The following is a 9398-nucleotide window of genomic DNA, read 5'->3' as shown; positions in this document are numbered from 1 at the left end:
TTAACATAACTGGAGATACGTATCTTATATTCCTAGGAGGTAATTGATCTAATGGAGATAGTGATTGATCTAATCATGAATATGATTGATCTTCTATATACATATCTCTTGAGTTTATTAGTTTTTTATTGTTCAATTTTGATATTAGTTTCTTCAGCACTAAATCATCTATTATTTGTAGATGATGCCCTTTTTTTTCATGCTCATAAAAGGTCTTGCTCTACCATAATGAAGATTTTATAGGACTATGAGAGAATTTAAGGACAAACTATTAACCTTAAAAAGTCAGCTATCACCTTTGGCTCCCAAGTAAAACAACATGTTAAAACAAGACTAAGAAAGATTCTAAATATTAAAAATGACCGAGGTTGTGAGAATTATCTGGGTCTCCTTGAATTTATTGGCAAAAAGAAAAAGCAAAATTTTCAATTATATTGTGGAAAAGGTAAACCAGAGAACTCAAGGATGATCTACTCATTTTCTATCAGAAGCTGGAAAGGAGATTTTTCTAAAAACCGTTGCACAAGCCTTTCCAGTATAAACTGCTTTAAATTATCAAAAAGTATTTGAGAAGAGATAAACAGTATTATAGCAAAGTTTTGGTCGAGTAAAAAATGTTTATTATGATAATTGTGTTTAGACCTCTTAAATGTTCACATTACATAGTTTTACCCTATGAAAACATTTTGGAGTGAACCATCATGATTGGTTCTTAGAACAATACTTATCATAACGATAAAACCAAATCTTGCCACTTACTATTTTTTGTAGATAGAATTTTTTTTTTAACATTTTCGGAGATATAATAACCCACATTCCTTACGTTGACCTCAAACAATCATATTAAAGTGTAACCAAAACACATGTAATAAAAATCTGAAATAAATCTCTTGTTACTGTTTAGAGAGATTTAAATATGTCTTATTCAAATTTTTTGTTTTTTCCTGATTCTTTTATGAAGCAAAAAGAGAAATAAATTATACACATACTTTAAAATGATTAATTTTGTAAATTAAGATTTTTGAGTATGGAAACATATAAAATTGAGCAGTGGAAACTTTGACTGGATGCATTTGTGAATAAAGCAAAAATAAATTGTATATGTTTTGAAGCTTTATAAAATCCAGTAATCTATGGAAGGAGGAAAAACAAAGTCGTGTTCTTCTCTACATTCTCCTCATAGTAGAGGTATGTTCACCTTCATCACCCTACGCTACAGTGAATCAGTCTTCTTTTTCTCGTCTTTACATAATATGAATAGATCTCTTTTTCTTTTATGGTATCAGATTGATTGAATATATATCTCTCATTGCTGGTTTTGGTGTTTGGATCTCTCATTTTGAATGTGGAGAAAATAAGGTATCTTCTTCTTAGCAAGTATAAAACTGTTACTTTGCTTTTGATGTTTCTTGTTTTATTCTCATCTACTTCGTTTTGATAAATGTGATTTGGTTTGTGTTTTTCGTGACTAGAGTTTCTCTTCACCCGTTTGTAGACTGAGAAGACATTATCTGGGCTCTGTTTGCAAATTGATCACCACCTTAGGACTTTTCACGTCATTAGAAGTTATGAACAAGTATGAAGTGGTAGACTTGTGCAAGATTTTGATGAAGGAGGTGTGATGGTTGCACCTCTTGATCCGGCAGCTACGTCACCAGTTCCTTTGACATAGCTGCTAGATCAAGCGGTGCAAACATCACACTTCCTTCATCAAAATCTCGTAGAATTTTACCATATCATATTTGTTCATTACTTCAAGTGAAATTAAAAGGTCCCAAATTAGTGACCAGTTTTTAAACAGTGCCCAAATAGTGCCTTACCAATCTGTAAACTGGCAGTCAAGAACCAGAATCTTCTGTGAAGCTGACAGTCAAGAACCAGAAAGAGATAGACCGGTACTGACCACCAAGATCTTTTGTGAAGCATTTTTCTTATGTTTCTTCTTTGATGTTTATTTTTAATCAAGATGGCTCATTTTCCTCCAAACTTTCTTAAAACCTGTAAAAGCTCGATTGAGAACTAAAGGACCCTAATAAACACTCATTGACTCAATAAAATATATATGAAAAGCAGAAAAAAAAGTAAAAACATAAAAACCGATCAAAACAAGATACATCACCAAATACTTCAAAGATGAATCTATTCTAGATGAACGTGCTTTTAGATAATAATCTTGTGGTTACTCTTCCATGTTAGCTGGACTCGCACTACAAAAAGGAACTCAATTTCTCGTTGGGGACAGTAAGTCTATTAGAATGGGGATAGATAATTTAATTAATTTGCATCCCCCTCGTCCACTTCAATCAAATTTTACTCACAAAAAGTATTGCTCTCCAAACGCTCATTTCTAATAATGGTTCATATTATCGATGTTGGAAACCAACAAGATATCTTATTATATTAATCCTGTTGACAATGATTTTATCAAAAAGTACTAGGATCTGATCCGTATTACAGCAAGGGAGAATATTTACAGATACATCGATTTATAATAAATGAAAATATATTACAATTTTGTTTCACTATAGTGCGGTCCATCATAGTGATTAATACATTAGTGTAATGAATTTAGATAAAATAGTAGAAAACGAGTAAATGGTAATATAATGAATTTTGATACAATGAAAAAAATGTGAATATTTTAACAGCATAGGAAAAAACTTGCGGATATATGTGCTTCATAACGGATTGGATACAATATTTATTTTCATTTTACTATAATTCGATCGGATAAGGGAGAATCATATTTTGTAATAAGTTTGGAAATAAAAAATGATAAAACAATCACTAAATGGTATTATAATGAGTATTGGTAGAACAAAAAGTGTTAAAAATATTTAAAATTTTAATACTGTCATGAGTTTAGTAAAAATAAGAAAAGGGTCCGTTAGAACTGAGGATGTAAATATATTAATTTAAGAAATGATTTGTGAGATTGATAACAGGATTTTCACCGAGGGTATCAATTCCCTATGCAGTTGTAGTACAAAGGGTTATCAATCCAAATGGTTGTTATGCTAGCAGATAAGATTTGATCAGAAACAAGCAAGTCAAGCCAAGCAATAAATGAGTTTGATCTAACAATCCTGAAATAAATAAAAGAAAGCAAATAAATAAGAACCACAAGATCTAAGCACTCGATGCAAGCTTTCGAGTACAGGATTGGGTGGAGTGATCGAGTAAAGAAGGAAAGCAAGAACAGCTCTAAGGTATACTCGAAGCAGGTGATCATGTACCTGTTCGGGTAAGGGGTCGAGTGATGAATAAAAACGTAAACAATCTAAATACGAAAGCTCCTAAGGATGGGGTAATCGACTCCTAAGTGTTCCTGACCAATATGGATGTCTTACATGCCTCAAGCAAATATTCCCTAGACAATGAATCTCTAAAATCTTGTTAAAACACTCTTGTGATAGAAACAATCAACCTTAATCACTTCCCTACCCAACTCTCATTGGAGAAACATGACCAAACAGGCAATACAAACCGATTCATTATTGTCAATAAACCCCTTACTCATCTAATTTCTTAGGCTAAGTGAGTAAATCTATAGCATTGATTGATTCAAGCATTTCATCTACACCTCTCGATGGTAAAACACCCTAGATCTAATCTCAACCTCTCGGTCTGTTGATAGCATTAAGAACACCAATCTAGAAGGGAATTTATAAAACACAAATATCAAAGCTAAGACATCCTAACCGATCAAGAACACAAAATTGTCTATCCCATCCCTAGAAACTTTGTTTCACTACTCAGATCTCATGGAAAGAAGCACAAAAACATAGATAAATGAGAATTGCATTGTATTAAAAATAGAGTAGAGTAGAAGAGTATAGAACTGAAATCTAAAAGAATAGCAAGAGAAATGTAAAATAAATCCTAACAAAGTATAGAAAGAGTTTGAGTCGCTCAGTTTCTCTCCCAGAAGCTCTCGCTCTCTGTTCTGAGGGTCTGCGGCGTGCTAGGGCGAGAGGAAGAAGAGGAGGGGTTTATATATGGAAAACCATTAACCCTAGCTTGCCAGTCCTGCTTGATGGGATGCACGAGGATGTGCTCGGGTTGCTCTTCGGGTAGGTCCTCGGATTGTTCTATCTGTTCTTAGATCCTCTTCAATCGGGTTGGTGTTCGGACTGTTCTTCCTGCTCCATAACTCCTTCGGGTACATGCTCGGATTTGACCTTGTTTCTCCCCATTTTCGGCTCTTAAGCACCTGTTTTCATCCAAAATATGCAAATGCAAGAATGCAACACCCTAAATGCCCTAAATGTGGATTCCTACAGTAAATGACCTAAAAATGCTAAAGTTAGGGTAAAAACAATGCAAAACATGGACAAAAAGGGATGCTTAAAACTTGTAAATTAGAGAGTTATCAGACCTCCAAACTTAAATCTTGCTAGTCCTCTAGCAAGGAAGTAGGAAGAAGAGGTTAAACATGGGACTCATAACCTTTTGAGCTAAGCGAAGGATTCAAGCTATAGTCCTTAAAGATAGTTTAATGGTGCTAAGATCAATCAACATACTTACAAATATTTTTCTATGCTTATCACCATGCATCGATCTAGTTCATCCTCCAACTAAAAGTAAAGACTTGCAATTCCAAAGAACATCTCTTTCAAATTCATTAAAGTGTTTGGTAAATTATTGCAAATGAAAGGTGAATCAAGCTCAAGGGTAAGGCTTTTGGTAGGGTGGTTTTTAAACAATTTCTTTGGGTGGCTTAATGTCAAAAGAATGAGTGCTAGACAGTTGTGAAAACTATCTAAGATTGAGAACAATTTGGGCATACAAAGCTTAGCTCTTGATAATCTACCCCTTTTCTCATTCACTTTTTTTTTTTTTTTTTTTATCAAACCCCCTAAAATAAAACTATCCACATCATTGATTTTAACTCTTTTTTTTTATAATCCCTAAGGTCTAAACTTTAAACATCTAACTCTTTTTTTTTTCTTTGCTAAACTCCTAATAATATTCTTATATATATATTTTTTTTTTCTTTTCTAGGAGACTATAGGTAGATCTTTTTCTCTTTTTTTTTTTTACTTAGAGACTTAGGGACTTTCTTCTTTAATTTCTCTTTTATTCCTCAACCCAACCCCAAATAATCATGCTAACCACCTATCTTTCAAAACCGATCCTATTAGCTAGTCCAAATGATTCTAAACTTAGCTAAAACAAGATCCAGTTCTTTGTCGTTCTCAATACTCTCAAGGTTTCACAACAAATAACACAATAAAAAGGCCTCACTCAACAATTCACAACAAGGTTTGAAAGAAAGGTTTGGGTTCAAGGATAGGGAAAAACGAATTGGGTTAAACGAAAAGATTGGTAAAAATGGAGTGTTAACCCGAGTTTAGAGTTACCATGAGCAAGTATTCAAATTCCATAAGCAAGACAATTTAAGTTCAGTTTAAGTCCAATAATATAGAGATGATTCAATGTTCAACCAAGTGGAGGAAACTTTCAAAAGACACAAGGTTTTAAACGAAGATTTTTCATTTTTTTTCCAAAGATTGATCTAGCAACAATGAACTGTGATTAAGGGCTATAGCTTCAATCTTAAGGTTTGGCATTAAACAAGGTGGTTTTAATCATTGTCCCCTAAAATGCATATGCAACAATCCTATATGAAGCAATCTAGACTCAATCCTAATATGAAAATGCAACTACATGAACACTTTTTTTTTGTTTTTTTTTGTTTTTTGTTTTTTTTTGTTTTTTGTTTTTTGTTTTTTAATTTATTTTTAGGACTTTTTTTAGCATATAGATGCAGACTCAAATGAAGAAAACTAGCATGCAAAAATTTGAAATAAAAAAATAAAACACAATGTTATATACATTCTAGGACCCTCCCCAAAACTTAAGTTACATAGTCCCTGTGTAAATAAAAATCTGAAAAAGAACCCAAGAATCACACAAAATGAAATAAAATTAAATGCAATATTATTTACAAAGGTTGGATGAATGTGGTACCTCATGGTTTGGTGAAGAAGGAGGTTGTAGCAGCCTCCATACTTGCCAACGTGTAGCCAGGGTCGCCACCGGCTTCAGCAGGTGTCGGGATTCGCTCATCAGAGAGCTCGGTTATGCGCACGGACGACCTGCTCGGACCAGCATCCGAGGGATTGATCGGGTAAGTGCTCGCGTAGCTCATCGGGTAGGGCATTGGGTAATATGATGGGTATGGTGGTAGAGGTCCGAAATGGTCACCCGTATAGGCGCTTGCAGGGTGCATCGAGTAGGGCATCTGATACGACATCTGGTAAGGCGGAGGAAAAGTACCTAAGTGGTCACCCGGATGTGTACTCGGAGGTTGCATCGGATAGGGCATCGTGTACCCCATCGGGTTAGGCGTCGGGTAGGAATCTGGTCTGATAACACCCTCCTCTGCTTGGGGTTCGTAGGAGGATGCCCTGTGAGGCTCTGGAGGTGCTAGTCCTCGGATTCCTCCCAATGGTCCGCTTCTTCCCATCCATGTGGGTGCATATGCCGAAGTGGGAGCTGAGGCACAGCTTGCCTTGTCTTGCAGCTCCTTGATCTGTCCTCCCATTACCTTCACTGAGCCAATGAGGTCTTTTACCTTCTTGGCTAGGAATTTGTTCATCATTTTCAGCCAGCCAATCCTCTTGTGAGCTTTCCTTACCCCAAAAAGTTGCTTTTGAGAGCACACATACTCCTCAAAATCATACTCATCCGAGTTGTTTCCCTGTCCTTGCTCTGCTTGCTCTCCCTCAGCTTCGGATTCCTCCTCCGGATTGTACAGCTCCTCCAAAGGTGGTGTGAAGTCTATGTTGTCCCCTAGCTCGACTTTGGTGCACACGACGTTGGGTAGGATCATTTGGGCGGCTCCGGCAGCTGGGTGGACAAACTTGAACAAGAAAATATCATTTGGCCTCTCATAAGCCAAGAATCTCGCCAGCGTGAGGTAGTCAATGTCTAGCCATCTCGGCTCATGAACCACTCCCTTTAGGGGCACATCGCAAGCTACCAAAATCGGTGTGACCAAACCTCCTATGGAGATCTCTCCAGCTCCATCTATCCTCTCAGTTTTCATTGCCCAAGACTTCAGGTAGAGGAACTGGTCGAGCAGCACAAAGACCATGCTAGTATCCGCAACATCTCCTACTAGCGGTGTACCAACCCTAGCATTGTCTAAGACTCCACACAAGGCAATGTCTAGCAGCTGAAGCTCATGATCGTTCACATTCCCAGTCTCCTTCCTAGCGAATAAGGTGCAAGCTAGAGACTTATAAAAGTACCTCAAAACAGAGCTGCTTATTTGAGCAGATTTGGAGCTTGTAGACTTGTAGGGAAGCTTGTCTCCTATTGTCAGCCATAGGGACTTCATCTCTCCCTTACTCACCTCCATGTTTTCTCCACTCCCAGCCTTGAAATCATACAGCTTCTCCATCTCCTTGAATGTAAGCCGGTACTCCTTGTTTCGCACAAAGAAAGTGATGAACCCGATCCCCCCATCGGGTAATAGGGTTGGGTGATCTTCGAAAAAGTGTAACCGTAGCGTGGATAAGAAGTGTACCGTCTCCTCCTCATAAGCCTTGAGGTTGGCTCGCATCATCTGGCCCATGTGGCACATGTCAAACAGGAACTCAACGTCTCTAGCGATGCCCAATTGCTTCATAGTTTCTCAGTGAGGGTAACGAGTTCCTACAAAGCTCATATTGCAGAGGACTTTGAGCTTCGCGGAGTTTCCACCTCTTTCTGCTTCCGCCTCCGCGAATCTAGGCGTGTGCGTTCTCTCTGCTCCTCCTCTCGGTCATGGCTCTCCTCCTCTGAGTCTCGATTCTCTTCCTCAGCTGCTCTCTCGGCCACCTTCTCAGCCCTTTCAAAGGCTGGTCTCTTCCCTCTTGCAACCGCAACTCTGCTCCTTAACCGTGAGGTTTGGATCTCCTCTGGTTCTCCTCCACTGGCATCAGAATCGACCTCCATAGGATCAATAACGGTTCTCTCGGACGTAGATAGGTCCCTACATCAAGGAGATCAGTGGATTGCAACAGCTACTGGGTCGGGAGAAAGAACGTGGGTCTCTACACGATCGGTTGCTCGAGCACCTTCTCGGGTGGTGGATCGGTTTGAGCATCGGGTTGGGGATGCGAAACGTCCAGCTAACGGTTGAAAATGTGGATCATCTCCCCTTCCTTGTGAATCGCGAGCTTCGGCGGCATCACCTCCGGTTCTAGCAGCGGTGGAGGTTGATCTGCTCCCCTTCTTTTGGTAAGTCTTCACCTTTGGAGTCATTGTTGAATCCTTGAAAAGAGAGAAAAGCTAAACTTCGAGAGTAGGAGGGTTAGTTCCCAAGAAATTGAAAAGTCTCAATTCCCTTGAGAGAGAAATAGAAAGTAGGAATGCAAAAAGCTTTAGGGTTGAGAGACTTATCGATTTGTGCTGCTGAAGGAGAAGGATTCTAGTCCCTTTAAAGATAAGAGGGTTAGCAACTTGGGCTTGGGTTTGTGGAATTCGTACTCCACTCGCCACCTGAGTGGGAACACGATCAGGCGCGTCGGGTACGTATTCAGGTAGAGCCTCGGGTTCCCCAAAATTTATCTTTCTTCCTTTTATTCTTTTTTTTGTTAGATAAATGAAAATATGCAAAAATAGAAAATAAGATAAAATAAATAAATAAGAATTAAAACAAAATAAAGGATACTTTTGGGAATTCCTCCCAAGTGAGCTTGTTTTAAGTCACTAACCTTGACTCTTCATGCTCTTTAAGCATGGGTTTTAGGAGGGAGAGGTTATGGAATCCTCCCATGCTTCACATCAATCACTGCTCCTATTGTTGCCAAGAATGGTCTTCCTAGGATCAGTGGATCATCTGGTTCCTTATCCATATCAAGGATCATCAAATCAGTAGGAACTTCTACTCTTCCAATCCTGAGAGGTAAGTCTTCCAGAACGCCAATGGGGTGTCAGATTGTGCTATCAGCTAGAACCAAATACAGACTACTAGGTTTAAAACTGCTAAAACCCATCTTGTTGGCAACAGACAGTGGCATGATACTGACTGAAGCTCCCAAATCGCACAAATAGTTGTCGAAAATCCGGGGTCCTATTGAACATGGCAAAGTGAAAGACCCGGGGTCCTCCAATGTTTCCTCAATTCGCAGTTCGGGATCAAAACACATCCCACTCCTCAGAATTGCATTACCAATCTCCTTGACAGCTTCCTTAACCTCAATCTCTAGCTGAGCTGTCTCCTTGATGATTTCCTCTCGAAGTTCGTGTGGTGGTAAGAGCTTAGGAGGTGGAGCTTTTCGCTTGGACATACGCTCTGCAAGCGCCTCTAATTGGATGTCAAGAGCAGCATTGAACGTTTCCTCTAGTTCCCCTTTTGCTGCTACAAGCAAATCAGGTTGATCTGTCATCTGAAGTTCTACTCG

General features: G+C 38.5%; 1 long non-coding RNA gene across 1 annotated transcript; it reads left to right on the top strand.

Annotated features, from left to right (window-relative positions):
* The first annotated feature begins 1156 nt into the window (after positions 1–1156).
* Positions 1157–2025, top strand: LOC147922903 (uncharacterized). The gene is made up of 3 exons (XR_015588862.1): positions 1157–1188; positions 1287–1359; positions 1473–2025. It is a non-coding gene; the product is annotated as an uncharacterized LOC147922903 (long non-coding RNA).
* The last annotated feature ends 7373 nt before the right edge of the window (positions 2026–9398 follow it).

The sequence above is a fragment of the Camelina sativa genome, chromosome 18 (genome assembly GCF_030686135.1).
Source record: "Camelina sativa cultivar CO46 ecotype springtype chromosome 18, ASM3068613v1".
Classification (NCBI taxonomy): Eukaryota; Viridiplantae; Streptophyta; class Magnoliopsida; order Brassicales; family Brassicaceae; genus Camelina; species Camelina sativa.
Note: the sequence above shows the minus strand (reverse complement) of the source record. Positions and strands in the feature narration are given on the sequence as shown.